General features: G+C 31.2%; 1 long non-coding RNA gene across 1 annotated transcript; it reads left to right on the top strand.

Annotated features, from left to right (window-relative positions):
- Window positions 1-9,736: 9,736 nt before the first annotated feature.
- LOC127709755 (uncharacterized) lies at window positions 9,737-16,385 on the top strand. Its single transcript, XR_007985736.1, has 2 exons — window positions 9,737-9,903; window positions 10,802-16,385. It is a non-coding gene; the product is annotated as an uncharacterized LOC127709755 (long non-coding RNA).
- The last annotated feature ends 1,316 nt before the right edge of the window (window positions 16,386-17,701 follow it).

Genomic DNA, 17,701 nt, shown 5'->3' with positions numbered 1-17,701 from the left:
CCTGTATAATGCTGGAAATGCCTTTGTTTTTGGGAACACCCCTTCAAAAAAAATTTGGGCAGGGGTCTCCCTGACCCGCCAGGTCGGGAAGGGCATTCACCCAATATAAGTATTCTGAAAGAGACGATATAATAATGGTTTATAGAAAAGTAACACTGAATAATTCTGAAAATGGAAAATATTAAGCAGAAATTATAAGCACCCCCCTGAAAAAATTGCACCCTCCCATGGAAAAAAATCAAGTCATCCCATTGTAGTCTTACAATAGTTACTGAAGACCCCTTATCATTATTTAAATTAGTTTTCAAGTTGTGACCAATTGAAATTGTTTTTTTACAATCATTGACTTCTATAGTAAACCCATATGTTCTACATATTGAATATGCAAACTCTGTAGGAAATAGAAGATGAGATGCATTTTCTTTTAACATGTAAAGCTTTGGTTAATGTAAGAAATCCCTATCTTAGCAAAATATTTAGTAAAAATAAAAATATTTCAAAACTTGATAACAAATCTCTGTTTATTTGGTGAATGGGAAATGAAGATAAAAATATTTTGATAATAATTTGTCAGTTTATATAGAGGTTTTAAATAAAAACAGGGATACAATACTAAATTAGATTACTTTGTATAGAATTATAGATATATATGATCATATATACATTTACAATAGTTACTATTTACATTTAATTAATAATTGGTATGCTGTGAGGTGTACTGTCCAATAAAGGGTCCAGAATAACAAACAATGGGTCATATTATATATTTTTATTATAACAAATTTTCTATTTCAGTTACTTTGACATTATATATATTAATCAATTAAATCAAAATTAATCATGTTATGTACTTTTTTTAACCTATTTTTTAATTTACTTTTATATTATGTTTGAAATTATATTGTAATTATTCTGCTCATTTTGGGCGCCGTGATTGGCAAATAAAATATTTGTTTGTTTGTTTACTATTTTTTAAATTACAATAACTTTTTAACTTTCCAATGGATTTTCTTCATGTTTTATGTTTTTAGTTTTATTAATGGTTAAGTTAAATATTTTGTAAAATCGAAATAAAAAAAACATTAATAGATCTAATATTAATAATAAAATTTATACCAAAACTCGGACTGCCTGAACAGGGAAATGAAAAGAACTGAACGGACCTGAATCATCAGTGGCGTAGCTTGACCCTTAATTAGTTCTAGTGAGGCAAACGATTTGCTCCTTGGAGTCAAAGCCTATCGAAGCGAACATCCGCCAAAATTAAACATTTCTTAATTTGTAAAATGCAATTTCTTAATTTGTAAAATGCAATTTCTTAATTTGTAACATGTAATTTCTTAATTTGTAACATGTATTTTTTCCATCCGTTACATGAATTTCTGCATTTCTTTATTTGTGAAATCAAGGATTTGTACTATACAAATCCTTGGTGAAATGTAACTTCTTAACTTATGTAAATGCAATTTCTTAATTTGTTAACGTATTTTCTTCGTTCGTTACATGAAATTCTATATTTGTAATTTCTTTGTTTGAGTCACGTTTTGGAAGAATGTGTCAGTGTAATTGTTACCGCTGCCAGTCAATGAGATGTTCCGTTTCTCAAGAAAAACTACAAGTTACAAATCAGCAAGTTACAAATCAAGAAATGTATGCAGATGCCATGGTCATTTTTTCGGAAACCAAAGATGGTTTGCAAGAGATGTTAAATGCATTTTATATTTATACTAAAAAATGGAAATTAACGGTAAATATTGATAAAACCAAAATTGTAATTTTTAGAAATGGTGGCTTAGTAAAGGAAGAAGATAAATGGTTTTATGATGATGTACAAATAGATATTGTTAGCAAATTTACTTATCTAGGTGTTGTTCTTAATTTTAATGGAAAATTTCCTGTTGCACAAAAAAAAGTTGCGGAACAAGGTAGAAAAGCTATGTTTTGTTTATTTAGTAATATTAGACAAAGTTTTCATTTAATTATGCCACGTTATTGTCATTATTTGATACATATGTGAGTAGTATTCTATGTTATGGTTTGGAAATATGGGGCTTCCATAAAGCTCAAGACGTAGAAAAAATACATATTGATTTTTGTAAAAGAATTTTGAATGATAAAACAAGTACACCGAATGTCATGGTTTATTATGAACTTGGCAGATTTCCAATGTTAGTAACCAGGAAATTGCGTATATTTAAATATTGGATTAAGGTATTGAATAATAACAATTGTATATTACTTGGTTGTTACAATTATTTAAATGATATGTGTTTGAAGAATCCGAATGACAAAAATAACTGGGTTTGTAATATACGAAAGGCATTGTTCCACCTTGGTTTAAATGATCTGTGGTATTCACAAAATTCTTTATGTAAAGATCATATTATGGTTATTAAACAGAGACTATGCGATATTGTCAAACAAGAGTTTGATGCTACTTTAGATAGTTCATCAAAATGTTTTTTGTATAGATATATGATATCCAATTTTTCTTTGCAGTCATATTTATGTAAACCGATACCCGAAATTTACAAAAAGTGTATTGCTAAATTTAGATTGTCATCACATAATCTAGCTATAGAGAAGGGAAGGTATTCTAATGTAAAAAGAAACCTTAGAACCTGTACATTGTGTATTGATGATATTGAGGATGAAATGCATTTTATTTTATCATGTCCTTTATATTCAAATTTGCGTGAATCTATGATAAAACAATATTATTGGCGTAAGCTACCTGTTTATAAACTTTTACAATTATTAAGCACTACTAATGTAAAAGACTTGTGCAACTTAGGAAAATATATATTTAGAACACTGAAGCTCAGAAATGACTGTTTTCAGTAAGTTGATCTGTAATTCATTTGTTACATATATTTGCTTTTTGGAATTATATTTATATGTATTTATTTTTTGTGTATTTTACTTCTGTCTGTTTTGTCATGATCGTATATTTTTGTTATCTATATTTAGTATATATTGATTATACATGTACCTATATGTTGTAAAACATTTGGTTAATAAAGAATTGTTATTACCATATATCCCCACACAAAAGCATAAGTTGTCAAACAAATAGGGGGTGCATGTACCAACCCCCGACCCCCCTTTCTCCTGCCACTTACTAATGATCACTGATTAGAATTTTGTATGATTATAGTTATTCAACATGTATATGAAATTGATTATTGCTCACACACAATTTCATATAATCGCTTACTTCTAAAGACGAATGATTAATTTTAGATATTTCTGATTTGAAAACAAATTGCATCAGATTACCAGTCAATAAAGTTTGTATTTTGTATATTATATAAAAGAACATAAAAACTTAAATGCGTATGAATAATAAAATATTGGGTACGAGATGGTAAAAGTACTAGTTGATAGAAGTACGAGTTGGCTAAGGTACGAGTTGACATGGATCTACAGTGACCTCCTGCGGAATATTGTGGAATTATTTCATTCTTGATTTGTAAAAAAACTTCTTGATTTGTAAAACTTCTTGATTTGTAACTTGTTGATTTGTAACTTGTAGTTTTTCTAGAGAAACGGAACTTCTCATTGGCTGGCAACGGTAACAATTACACTGACACGTCCTCCCAAAACGTGCCTGACTCAAACAAAGAAATTACATTTCACAAATTAAGAAATTGCATTTACACATTAAGGAGTTACATTTCACAAATCAAGAAATGTAGAAATTCATGTAATGGATGGAAAAAATACATGTTACAAATTAAGAAATTACCAATCTAATTAAAATTAAATCTCCGCACTTGCTCCTCGTTGTTTATATGTCGCGCGTGGGAGATCCTCCCAAGCGCGACATATAAACAACGAGGAGCAAGTGCGGAGATTTAATTTTAATAAGATTGAGAAATTACATGTTACAAATTAAGAAATTGCATGTTACAAATTAAGAAATTTGTTTCTTACAAATTAAGAAATGTGAAATCATGGCGGATATTCCCTTCTATAAAAGCCTGACACTGCACCGTTCAAAGAATGCGACGGCCCGCGGATAGTAAAACGACGGTTATGACATAACCGACGTCGCAAAAAATGTATGCATATATTCAAGACGACTCAAAAATAAATAAATAACCGTTTTCAATAGCATATATGGCGGTTCTGTAGTGTGTCGACCAGTATTATATGAGTACGAATTTCGACTGCAACGGGAAAAGGACTAGGAAACCTTGAAATATTTGTTTCAAGGATTCTGTGATATTAACAGTAACATTACAAAAGTTTATTTTGATATTTTGATAAATGACAATATGCGCTTTACAGATTTAAATGGTATAGATAAAGTTACAAATATACTCAACCAAAGATCACACATCCACACACGGCAAGTAAATAATCTCGGATCCTTTTTAAAACAGTCTATCAGTGCTGAAGGCCGTACCTTGACCTATAATGGTTTACTTTTATAAATTGTAACTTGGATGGAGAGTTGTCTCATTGGCACTCATACCACATCTTCCTATATCTATCATGTGAAATAAGGACAGGTGACACTTGAAATATTTACTTTTATTATGTATATAAATGATCTTGTTGATATTGCTTATTTTTATTTTGATATGTTTATTGTGTCACATGCTATAATTGTATGGTGAAATGGCAATTAAGATTTGATTTGAATTGAATTGAATTGTAACGCGTAGTGAGCATATTACACTATCTATACTGTTGGATAGGGTCTGACATAACGCCCACCACTTCAACAGTCGACAAGAGCTTTTCTGTCGCACGTGAGAAATTTAGATTGCACTTTTTTCTATATATCCTAATCCTATCATTGCAGGATAAAAAATAAGATACCTAGATATTCATGAAAATGGAAAATTGCATTTTGGCAGTCTTATAAAACTATTGTTTGATTTTATTTGACAAATATGATTTTTCATACCGATATGGTTTACATAAAATTCAAGTTTATTTTATAGTCTAGTCAATTCAGTGAACAACCTTCAACTAATTGCAACACAAAGTTTTTCTCTGAAAAACAAGTCTGTTACTATCTATGAACAACATACTAAAATTATACAAAAATATATTTTGCGGAAAGTGGTGTAATTAATCAAAATTTTGTGTAGTAAAAGTAAGGTTATATGAGTTGCTTCCCAGCAAACAAAATAACGTTAGTATAACGTTGGTATAACGTAAACTTTATGTTATATTTACGTTACTGAGAGACGTTTATTTTACGTCATTTTGTAGACTCCGATCAACGTGGAAGTAACGTTAAAAGTAACATTACAAGAAACATAAATCAAACGTTATAGTAACATATCTGCTAACGTTGTTTATTAACGTAAATCCAACGTTAAAGTAACATTTCTTAGATTGTAATTTTTTTACAGAAGACTAACGTGGTGGTTACGTTTTTGAGAACGTTTATTTTTTATGTAAAACTAACATTAAAGATACATCTTTTTATAACGTTATTAATTTATGGAAGACTAACGTTTGATTAGTATTTCTTACAACGTTGTTTTTTTACAGAAGACTAACGTGGTGGTAATGTTTTTTTAACAATGTTTGTTTTTACTCAAAACTAACGTTAAAGTTACATTTCTGATAACGTTATTTATTTACAGAAGACTAACGTTAGAATTATATTTTTTACAACATTATTTATTTACGTAATATTAACGTTAGAGTAACACTTCTGATAGCGTTATTCATTTACTGAAGACCCACATTAGTGAAATGTTTAAAAAAAAAAATCATTTACTTGCGTTTACCATAAATCAATTCCTGTCTTGTGAAATCTTAATGTTTTATGTTATTCCTGAAATTCTGTATAGATGGATATGGCAGATGTCTGTTTCTGTTTTATTCATTCACAACTAGTTTAGTGAATAGACATCTATGTTGTTGAAGACTATATGCTATATTATGTTCCCATCTAAATATAATTTGACTACTTTTGTTCGTCGAGTTGCTGTTGCATTGATGTATACCTCACGTCTAAAAGTGAGGCGGGAGATACCTATGGGATAGTTAAACTAGAATAGTCGAAAAATAGCCGACAGTGCTTAAGGCACACTTAAAATTAAAGGGTCATCTTTTAATCTAAAGATTTACTTAAATGGTATTCCAATACAATTAAATGCACTCTTCTTTTTTTACCCTGCCTCTCAGCTCTTCCTTACTAGTATTTCCATTGAAAAGTTAGATCATTTTGACATTACTGTTGGTTGAAAAACTTCAGCTTCAGGTAATAGAATACTCCAAACAAATGCATAAAGATGTGTTTTCATATTTAATTTGATCATATATTATGTATATATATTATACATTATCATATATTATTTATCATTTATATAATTTGTATCATTGAAGAGTCATTTAAAGAGTCACTCAGAGTCTGATATATCCTCTCTTCTTCTTGAAGCTGGTTTCTAAAAAACACAATAAAAAATAAATAAAGGCAATAGTAATGCAAATTTTAAAATGAATTTTATACATAATGAAAATAAATGTAAGTTTATTGATTTAATTAAACGAACCAACTTTAAACATGTAGTAGGCATGCTTGTTTTATTAGTTGTTATTGGTTTTGAACTAGCTGATGAGTTAAGCCCTTTTCAACTGATTTTTATAGTTTGTTCTTATGTTGTACTATAACACCACTGTCCCAGGTTAGGGGGAGGGTTTGGCGAAAACAAACTTAGTTTAACCCAGTCACATTCTCTATGTGCCTGTCCCAAGTCAGAAGTAATTTAGTGGTTGTTGTTTGTTGCTGTATATCATATTTGTTTTTCATTCATTGTGTTGTACTTAAATCAAGCCGTTAGTTTTCGCGTTTGAATTGTTTAACATTTTGTCATTTCGGGGCTGACTATGCGGTATGGGTTTTGCTCATTGTTGAAGGTCATACAGTGACCTTTAGTTGTAAACTTCTATGTCATTTGGTCTCTGGTGGAGAGTTGTCTCATTGACAATCATACAACATCTTCTTATTTTAATATAAAAGCAGTTAACTTTATGAATAAAAATAAATTGTTTAAATTGAATATTAGGTCTTGGACAAACACTTTGCCTTCAAGTATCTTAAATAACTCCTCTCTACTTTCTGTTCTGATGACACTTACTGCAAGCAATAAAAAATGTCTACATTTGTAATATAGTATGGCAAATCTCATTTTGAAAAGGTTCATTTAAACATAAAATAGAATACATGTAGAAGAAAATAGAAATCCAACTTGTAGGCAAAATGCGGAAACAGGATCTGTTTTTTTATCTATTAAAAATGAATACTCTGTTTTAGGTTTTGTTACAAACATCTTTCTTATAGATAGTTTTAACATGCAAGCTCATAATGTCATGCAGAGACGCATTTTTCCATTATAATTCAGCAGCAACAAACATTTCTGAATTCTTTATTTTTATGTCAACTTTTTTAATGTGAATGCACTACAAAATATCATCTACAGGTGGGTGTTTTTGTACAGTGAAATTGTAGGTGAAATTCTAAAATTGTCTCTTTAGATGGTACCCCAACCTCAAAGTGCCTTTTGTGTGTACAAAGTATGTTTAAATGGAACAGCCCTAACTGCAATGTTATCCATGGGAAAATCTAATTTATTGTGGATTTTAAATATAACAGTCAAATATATATATGCAGTGAACACAATCTCTTGGTACTGTTCCAAAATTGATTGTGGTTTGGGGCATGGGATTCACTCAAATCAAATAATTGTGTGTGGTTGTATTTTCCTTTTAATTATAAGTAAAATGAAAATTTTATATCATAGGTGAATGGGGTCTTAATAATAACCCTCCCATGCCAACTCCCACCACCACTTTTCTGCATTTAATTTTCTGTAACGCCCTTACCTAAACGGGTTAAATAACAACAAAATAATAGATCTGATTATAATGATTTTTTTTTAATGCATAATTAGCAACAAAGATTATTAGTAGCATGTGTTTTTTTTATCTGGTCAGTCACAATGGTAACTATAGAGGCTCTCAAGAGCCTGTCGCGCTCATCTGTATCTACTGTGGTTTGGGAAATCATGTAAAATAAGGTTAAAATCATAATAAATAGTATTAGATACCCTAATAATGATTGAAGCCAAGTTTGGTTTAATTTGGCCCAGTAGTTCAATCAAAAGCAGAAGATTTTTTAAAAAGTTTACAAAAATTACCAAAAAATTGCAGAAAATGACTTTAAAGGACAATAACTCCAATAAGATGTCAATTGACGATTTTGGTCATGTTGACTTATTTGTAGACCTTTCTTTGCTTGATATTTTTGCTGTTTACAGTATATCTCAATCTATAATGATATGCAAGATAATTAACAAAAACTGCAAAATTTCCTTAAAACGAGATATCATTGCAAAAGGATGCTGTCATGAAAGTCTCCCAAACGAACATCAATTGAATACCCCTCCTCTCCAAAATTTATTTCACCCAGGGCCTGTATAATGCTGGAAATGCCTTTGTTTTTGGGAACACCCCTTCAAAAAAAATTTGGGCAGGGGTCTCCCTGACCCGCCAGGTCGGGAAGGGCATTCACCCAATATAAGTATTCTGAAAGAGACGATATAATAATGGTTTATAGAAAAGTAACACTGAATAATTCTGAAAATGGAAAATATTAAGCAGAAATTATAAGCACCCCCCTGAAAAAATTGCACCCTCCCATGGAAAAAAATCAAGTCATCCCATTGTAGTCTTACAATAGTTACTGAAGACCCCTTATCATTATTTAAATTAGTTTTCAAGTTGTGACCAATTGAAATTGTTTTTTTACAATCATTGACTTCTATAGTAAACCCATATGTTCTACATATTGAATATGCAAACTCTGTAGGAAATAGAAGATGAGATGCATTTTCTTTTAACATGTAAAGCTTTGGTTAATGTAAGAAATCCCTATCTTAGCAAAATATTTAGTAAAAATAAAAATATTTCAAAACTTGATAACAAATCTCTGTTTATTTGGTGAATGGGAAATGAAGATAAAAATATTTTGATAATAATTTGTCAGTTTATATAGAGGTTTTAAATAAAAACAGGCTCCTGACTTCAGGACAGGCACATGTGGTAGGGTTAAGGAATCTTAGTGAGCTCTCAACCCTCTCCTTACATAGGACAGTAATGTACTAGCACAACATAAGACCATATTGAAAAAAGTCAGTTGAGAAGGCCTTAACCAATCAGCTCTGCACAAAGCACAAAAAACATCTAACAAAAAGACAAAAGACATAAATAAAGGCAACAGTAGTATACCGCTGTTCGAAACTCATAAATCGATAGAGATAAAAACAAATCCGGGTTACAAACTAAAACTGAGGGAAACGCATCAAATATAAGAGGAGAACAACGACACAACAAAAACACAACATTAAAATGTAAAACACACAGAAACGAACTATAATATAACAATGGCCATTTCCTGACTTGGTACAGGACATTTTAAGAAAAAAATGGTGGGTTGAACCTGGTTTTGTGGCATGCTAAACCTCCCGCTTTTATGGCAACGTCAAACACAACACCAAAACGACAACATCACATGACAGGACCACAATACAAATAAATAGCAGAACATATAGGACAATCGAAGAGTACACACAGTTACTGAAAGCTTGTTCAAAATAAAAATAAGGAGATGTGGTACGATGGCCAATCAAAGCCAATTGCAACTAATAAATAAATCATGTTTCCCAGACTAAATGTACATTATAAATTATTTTGTTCTTTCAGTGGTGGTAACAAAAGGAAATTGAGCACTGCCATAGCATTAGTTGGCAATCCTCCAATAGTATTTCTGGATGAGCCAACAACAGGGATGGATCCAGTAGCTAGGCGACATCTGTGGGATGTTTTATCCAATATACGTGATTCTGGGAGAACGCTTGTATTAACATCACATAGGTAAAAAGATTGAGAGGTCCAATTTCATTTACAATTGCCATATTAGTTGTAAAGAGGAGCTAGATTTCATGTTTTATAGAAAAAAATGGATTATATTACTTCAGTTTAAAGGAGTTCAAGTTCGTACATATCATTAGATATAATTTTAAATATTAGACATACCTTGATTTTTTTATATCTCTTGTTAAGTGACCATTGAAATTTGATTTCCGTTTTTGTCTCGCTTTCAAAGAAAGTTGCTCTTCTGGGCGGCGGAGGCAACGGCACAGGAGGATGTGTCATCAATTGTTAAGTTTTCTGCTTGAGTCAGTTTGATAGGAGCTACTTGTTGTAGATCAATGATATTTTGTATAAAGTTACATTACTATCAATACATATCAGTATGACAGCTAGTTGGAGGCCCTGCCCGAAGGTCAAGTCCAGCGACTTTCAATTAATAATCAATTTTCAATGTTAAGTTTTCTGCTTAAGTTAGTTTGATAAGAACTACTTGTGATAGATCAATGATGTTTCCTGTAAAGTTGCATTACTATCACTACATATCAGTTTGACAACTATTTCTAGGTCCTGACCCTGTAGTTCATGGTCCAGCAATTTTGAATTAATTAGCAATATTGCTGTCCATCAGATTCTTTTTCTGAATTTTCTGCAGACAGGCGAGACATTTCTCTGTGTCAACAGATCTTATTTAAAAGTTACCTCTGAAATTAAGGTATCAATGGAAATTTAATGTAGTAAAAAAGTGTTGGGTTAAAATAGGTTTTTTGGTGCCATATCATATGAAAGTGCTTAAAAGATTCCTTCAGCTAAAATTTGAAATTTCCAAGGTAAAGCAAAACACAAAGCATACACTAAGTATCAAATGAAAAGGGGTCAATGTGACATCTTTATATTTTAGCATGGAGGAGTGTGAAGCCTTATGTACTAGACTGGCTATCATGGTCAATGGACAGTTTAAATGTTTAGGTAGTCCACAACATCTAAAGAACAAGTTCGGTGAAGGGTATTCTCTACTAGCCAGAGTTGGAACACCATCAGATGGCACAGAACCAAATATTCAACCATTAATGAGATTCATTAAAGAAAAATTTCCTGACAGTGAAATTAAAGATGTACATCAAGAAATGATTCATTATCATGTTAAAGACACAAAATTGACGTGGGCCAAGATATTTGGATTAATGGAACAAGCAAAGATTAAATACAATATAGAAGACTATTCTGTTAGTCAAACAACATTAGAACAGGTTTTCATTAATTTTGCAAGGTCACAAATTCCACCGATAGAAACAAAATTACAATGTTGCCAAAAGTGTTCTATTGTTTGTGGTTTATGTTGTTGTAATAATTCTTAATTTGTTTATTTTTGTTTGTTTCTTACTGTGATAAATTGTGTAATAACTATATGTCTGACGAGTACTCAAAACATTAGTGATTTTTAAAAATAGTACTGACATTCATGCATAGATTTTATTGAATCAAGTGGAATATATAATTTTAGAATTAAGAACAATATATACTGATTTTTTGCAATTTTGTTGATTACATGTTGATCGTATATAATTAAGGTTTTTAACACATAAACAATATATATTTATAATAAATTTTTTTAGCTCAATTTTTATAATATGTATAAATTTAAATTTTGATATGATGGTAATATTAGGTAGTTGAATTGATAAACTGTTAAAAATAATTATAGATCAACATTCTTGTAATTAAAATCGATTTATATAGGTGGATTGTTTGAATACAGTGAAAACTTATTGTTCATTAAAGCAGTGGCGGATCCAGGGGGGTTCTGGGGGCTGGAAACCCCCCCCCCCCCCTTTTTTTTGACGATCAATGCATTTGAATGGGGATATATAGTTGGAACCCCCCCTTTTAAAAATGGCTGGATCCGCCCCTGTAAAGGACTGTTTTATTTTGAAGTGTGGTACCTGAATTTCTTTAATACTCCTATTTAATAGTACAAATAGTGCACATGATTGTGAATTGCATCTCAAGTTGTAAGTAACCTACATATATATCGTGTTTCCATGGTACCATAACAGTTTAAGTGGAACAGTCCTGCATAGTTTCAGCAATTTTTTTTAGGACATTTGTAATATTTTGTACCTGTGTATTTATGTATGTGTTCTTTGTATTTTTTCTTATCTGTGATAAAATAAACAATTCCACCTATCTTAATAACAATTATCTTTTAAGAAACTCAAATGAGTGTGTGTGATTTAAGGCCTTTTTAGACCCTTTATTTGATATGAGATATAATTTAAATGATGATGATTAGACTGTATTTAATTGAATTAACACAAAAAAAATTTAAATACTACTTTCTTTCTATTAAAAACGTATTACAAACCCCTTCCTGTCAACACAAATTTTGATCAATTGATGTTTTTTTTTTTAAAACATGAACATGCGAGTGATATTGGCCACAATACCGGATCAACAAACCAAGATGCCCTTTTAATATGGTAATTTGTAAGGTAACAGTTAGATAAGAGATTTGGGGTGTTTCTAAGACACATTATTTTGACTCCATGACCTCTAGGATTTGTTCATACTTTGATTGGTTAATGCCTAGCAAAAAGGAGCAAATGAAGATTATGAAGTTAGATTCAACCTGCCTTTGAAATCAAATGCATGACCTCTCGCATCTCTGGTACAAATATTTGGTTTTTTTTATGCCCCCGCCGTTTTTCATTCCATTCTCTAACTAGTTTGCCTCAACAAAATGTTATGAAACTTATACACCACACTTATTACCACAAAACACATATCAAGTTTGAATTTTGGTGGCATCACTTTTACTGTTCTAGAGTTATGCCTCTTTACAAATGGAAAAAATGCTGAATTTTTTGTTTCCATTCTCTAACTTAAGTTTGCCTCAACCAAATGTTATGACTCTTATACACAATGCTTATTACCACAAAACTCAGATCAAGTTTGAATTTTGATGGCATCACTTTTACCGTTCTAGCGTTATAAAATTTATAATGGAAATGGGGAGTGTGTCAGAGAGACAGTAACCCGACCAAAGAGCAGAAAACAGCTCAAGGCCACCAATGGGTCTTCAACACAGCGAAAAAATCCCGCTCCTGGAGGCAGGCTTCAGCTGGCCTTGAAACAAAAAGGTGTACTAGTTCAGAGAAAATGGACGTCACACTTAACTCCGAAACATATAGATGAACCAAAATTAAAAAAAGAACATACAGATCATTTTGGCAAATTTTTAAAATCTAATTTTTGGAAATAATTATCTCAGTTGTAAGGCAAATTCACATCTGGATGTGTATAGTTTTTATGCCCCCTCTGTAGCGGTGGGGGTATTAAGTTTTACCCTTGTCCGTCTGTACATACATACGTACGCACGTCCCAAAATTGCTTTCCATTCTCTAACTTGAGTTTGCCTCAACCAAATGTTATGAAACTTATACCAATGCTTATTACCACAAAACACAGATTAAGTTTGAATTTTGGTGGCGTCACTTTAACCGTTCTAGAGTTATGCCCCTTTATAAATGGAAAAATTGCAAAATTTTTAGTTTCCGTTCTCTAACTTAAGTTTGCACAATCAAATGTTATGAAACTTATGCACAATGATTATTACCACAAAACACAGATCAAGTTTGAATTTTGGTGGCGTCACTTTAATGGTTCTAGAGTTATGCCCCTTTATAAATGGAAAAATTGAAAAAAATTTATTTTCTTCTAAATATCAAGTAATTTTTAAAATTGGAGTTATCTTCCTTTGACCATGATTACAGTTGAATCAACTACAATCAATGCTTTATACAATGCAATTTTTAATTTTGACTTCCACTGATAAAACACAGATCAAGTTGAATTTGGGTAGCGTCACTTTAACCATTATTGAGTTATGCCCCTTTATAAATGAAAGATTGCAAAATTTTAAGTTTCCATTCTGTAACTTAAGTTTGCCCCAACCAAACATTATGAAACCTATACACAATATTCATTACCACAAAACTAAGATCAAGTACAATTTTTTTGTTTCCGTTTTCTAACTTTAGTTTGCCTCAATCAAATGTTATGAAACTTATACACAATGCTTATTACTACATAATACAGATTAAGTACGAAATTTGGTGGTGACACTTTTACCATTCTTGAGTTATGTCCCTTTATAAACATAAAAATTGCTGAATTTTTCGTTTCCGTTCTCTAACTTTAGTTTGTCTCAACCAAATGTTTTAAAACTTATACACAACAGTTCTAGAGTTATGCGTGTTTACAAATAGAAAAATTGCTGAATTTTTAGTTTCTGTTCTCTACTTAAGTTAGCCTCAACCAAATGTTATGAGACTTACACACAATGCTTATTAACACAAAACTCAGATCAAGTTCAAATTTGGGTAGCATCACTTTTACCGTTCTTCAGTTATGTCCCTTTATAACTATATGATATGCAAGCGGGGGCATCATCTGTGTCCACATGTGGACACTATCCACATTTATTTTTACCTGCGTTGATAAAGGCAGAAGCAGGTCTAGTAACTGCTCTTCTGCGAAACGTCCTTTCTAAAGAAAACTTTGACAAAGTTTATTATACCCCACGCAACGAGTTGCGGAGGGTATAATGTTTATGACCCGTCTGTCCGTCCATACGTCAGTCCGTCAGTCCTGTTTCTTGTCATCGCAACTCCTCTCAAACCACACAACAGAATTTCACGAAACCTATATGAACTATTGCACACTAATGATACCTTCACAAAGTATTTGGTAATGAAAGAACCTTAGTTTTGTTAATCCTTTAATTAGGATTTAGTGACCAATATCAAAATGAATCATAGCTAATACAACGACTAGATAAGAAATATGTCTTTTTGTTGAAAATTTACATACTTGTGCTCTATTCATGACGTTACAAATAGCACTCGTGTTGATTTTCCATGAAAATTCAATGAAAAGGGTAAATTTCCATTGATTTTTTGGAAAGGAAACATTGAGCTCATGTGTTGACAAAAAAGATCTTTTAACATAATGTTTGTTATGACATTTTACATATCTGATGATATTTGTTGAAGCCTGTGTTCTATATCCCTATGCCGTAATTTGGTTGAAATCCAGATGAAATTTTGCAATCTCTATTTGTGACCAAATTGGGATGTCAAAATCAAGGCTTTAAAATAAAACATTTTTTATCTTGTAATAATTTAATTTTGGATGTAACACGTCTTCTGATTGGCTGAAAGTGTTTTGTCTATCAGCTCATAGACATAATTTTGTCATGTGACTGTGACGTCAACATTTTTATCAACATTTACTCCTTTTTAGAATTAAATTATAAGGAACAACTGTAATATTTTTTCTGTCTTTTTCGAAATAACCCCAAAAATGTGGTGCACACTTTTAAATAACCTGCTACCTGGTTATTCAGTGTGCACCACATATTTGATGTTATTTCTTCATAAAAATATTAGTCATTCCTTAAACATTGAACCTAATAATCATAATAATAATAATCATAAAGCAATGGATTTGTAAATACATGACATAGTATAGCATGATCACTGTATTTGGCCCTTACCGAACTCACTCATTTCATGGGATGGATGGATAGATGGACAGATGGGTAAAACAAAATAGGAACAGGGGTATCATAAATATCACTTTTCCATAGAAATAAAAACCTTGATTCTTCTGGGGTTGGCTTGAGCTTGCAGTTGTAGAAAATATTGGCATTTTTAAATAAACTTTCTGACGCGTTAATGATAAATGGAAGTTCACTTCTACATCAGTTACATTAAACAACTCTTTCCCAATATGAATTATAAATTCACCAGATCTTGTTCTCAAATTATACAAATATTCCACCTGGCAGGGGGACATTGTATTACATAAGCAATACCTCAAGAATGTGTGTTAATAAATAAATTGAAATTCTTCCAATAAATCCTTAAAAATAAACTTACTTTTTACATTTTTTAACTTCCCTTACTATATTTGTCATTTGATTATTCCCCATGTGCTAAACAAATATGACTTAAAAAGTAAAAAGATAATGTATTCATAAATGTTATAATGAACATGTGTATTTGTTTTGACATTTATCATGTGACTAAGGTCTACTCAGTAATTGAGTATTTCACGAGTTAAAATAAGTGTTAAGAATTGTAACGGTAAATCTATGTTTAATTACGGTATGTGTTATTCGAAGCTTGCTTCATACAGTTGAGTCTGGTCATTTCTGATCCCCCACCTATCCACTTATATTTTATCAAAGTTTTATTTGATGTATTCATACTTGTATGTCTGATTTAAGTGGACATTTTTAAGATTTTACATTGTTGAATTGATTGGTAACACAAATTATTTTTTTTGTAAGTTGTGTATTGATTAATGACATGTTGAGGCAGCGGCTAAGGACATGCAGACAAATATGAACATTGGTGCATTGTAAATAAAATTGATAAAAGTTGCTTAACTGTACTGTCCAGAGGAGCTGATAACCCAAATAGTGTTTGGTTTTATTTATAAATATTTCATGTTCATTTGAGTAGACAGACAAGAACATAATAGAAGTTGTTGGTTATTTAAGGTGCATGAGATGAATTTCAGTCTATTTATAGTTGGGAAGTTGTGGGTCATTTAAGGTTTGTAAGAAGAATTTCAGTCTATTTATAGTTACTCTGACCTGGTCATATTCAAATCAGTGTTTTCCCATCTCCATCCACTCCAGACAAGTTTAATTTTGAAACCAAATATTTTCCTGAATTTCATATAAAAGCTTTTGTCACCTTAACCAGAGGTCTTTTCTTTCACATGACATTATCACCCAAATTTTAGATGCAATTAAATAATAGCTTCAATAAACTGTTGACACATGAGATGTGTCTCCTCTGTTAAATTTAGATAGTAAAGTGCAATGTTGAAATTAAAAGCAAAACTTAAACATGTAAAATATGCAAAATATTCAAAGTCAATGAACCTTGATTGCATGTACAGGACCAAAAAATTTCCATTCGAATAAGATATGTCAATGTTAAATACAACTGCATACCAAATATCCTTGACTTATCATTAGTGGTTCCCACCTAGTCACAAAATTTAACATGTAAACTATGCAAAAGTTTTAAAGTCAATAGACCATGACTGAGGGGGCAGGACAATTAATCTCCATGGTAATGAGACGGGCCAATGCTTATACAACTGCATACCAAATATCATTGACTTACCATTTGTTGTTACCCTTTAATTGACCAAAGATCATAAACTTTTAACATTTAAACAAAGCAATAGATTTCAAGTCAGTAAACCATGACTGAGGTTGAGGTCTAAATAATCTCTATGGAATTCAGATACAAGTGCCAACATATATCACTACAAACTGCTCAGAGTCTGAAAAGACCATTTTTTTGTTACTGGTCGAGCACAGATTTTACTTGATAAGACTCAACATAATCTTGACAGTACTTAAATGTACTTAACTGTACTTGACTTTGGTCTCAACTTTATTTAATAAGTCTGATTGAGTACCTGGTAATCTTGGTATAGTCTGAAATGGTCTCAACAAATGCTCGACCTGTCTACTCACTCACTCTGACTCAGTCTTGACCTTTAACTTTAGTCTTGACTGGTCTAAATCAGCCCATCTAACTCAATTATATATTGATCTTACAAAATTCCAGGTTATTTGGTAGTTTGGTTTATTGCTGTCAATTAAAGGATTTAATAAATGGGTAGAAAAAAGCTAGAATTTTCAGTTTTGATTAAATTCAGATAGTCACCTTTAATTATTTCTATAACTTTTTCAAATCAACTTGGAATTTCA

Source organism: Mytilus californianus, unplaced genomic scaffold (genome assembly GCF_021869535.1).
Source record: "Mytilus californianus isolate M0D057914Y unplaced genomic scaffold, xbMytCali1.0.p SCAF_7, whole genome shotgun sequence".
Lineage (NCBI taxonomy): Eukaryota > Metazoa > Mollusca > Bivalvia > Mytilida > Mytilidae > Mytilus > Mytilus californianus.
The sequence above is the reverse complement of the archived record's forward strand: the minus strand, read 5'-3'. Positions and strand labels throughout refer to the sequence as shown.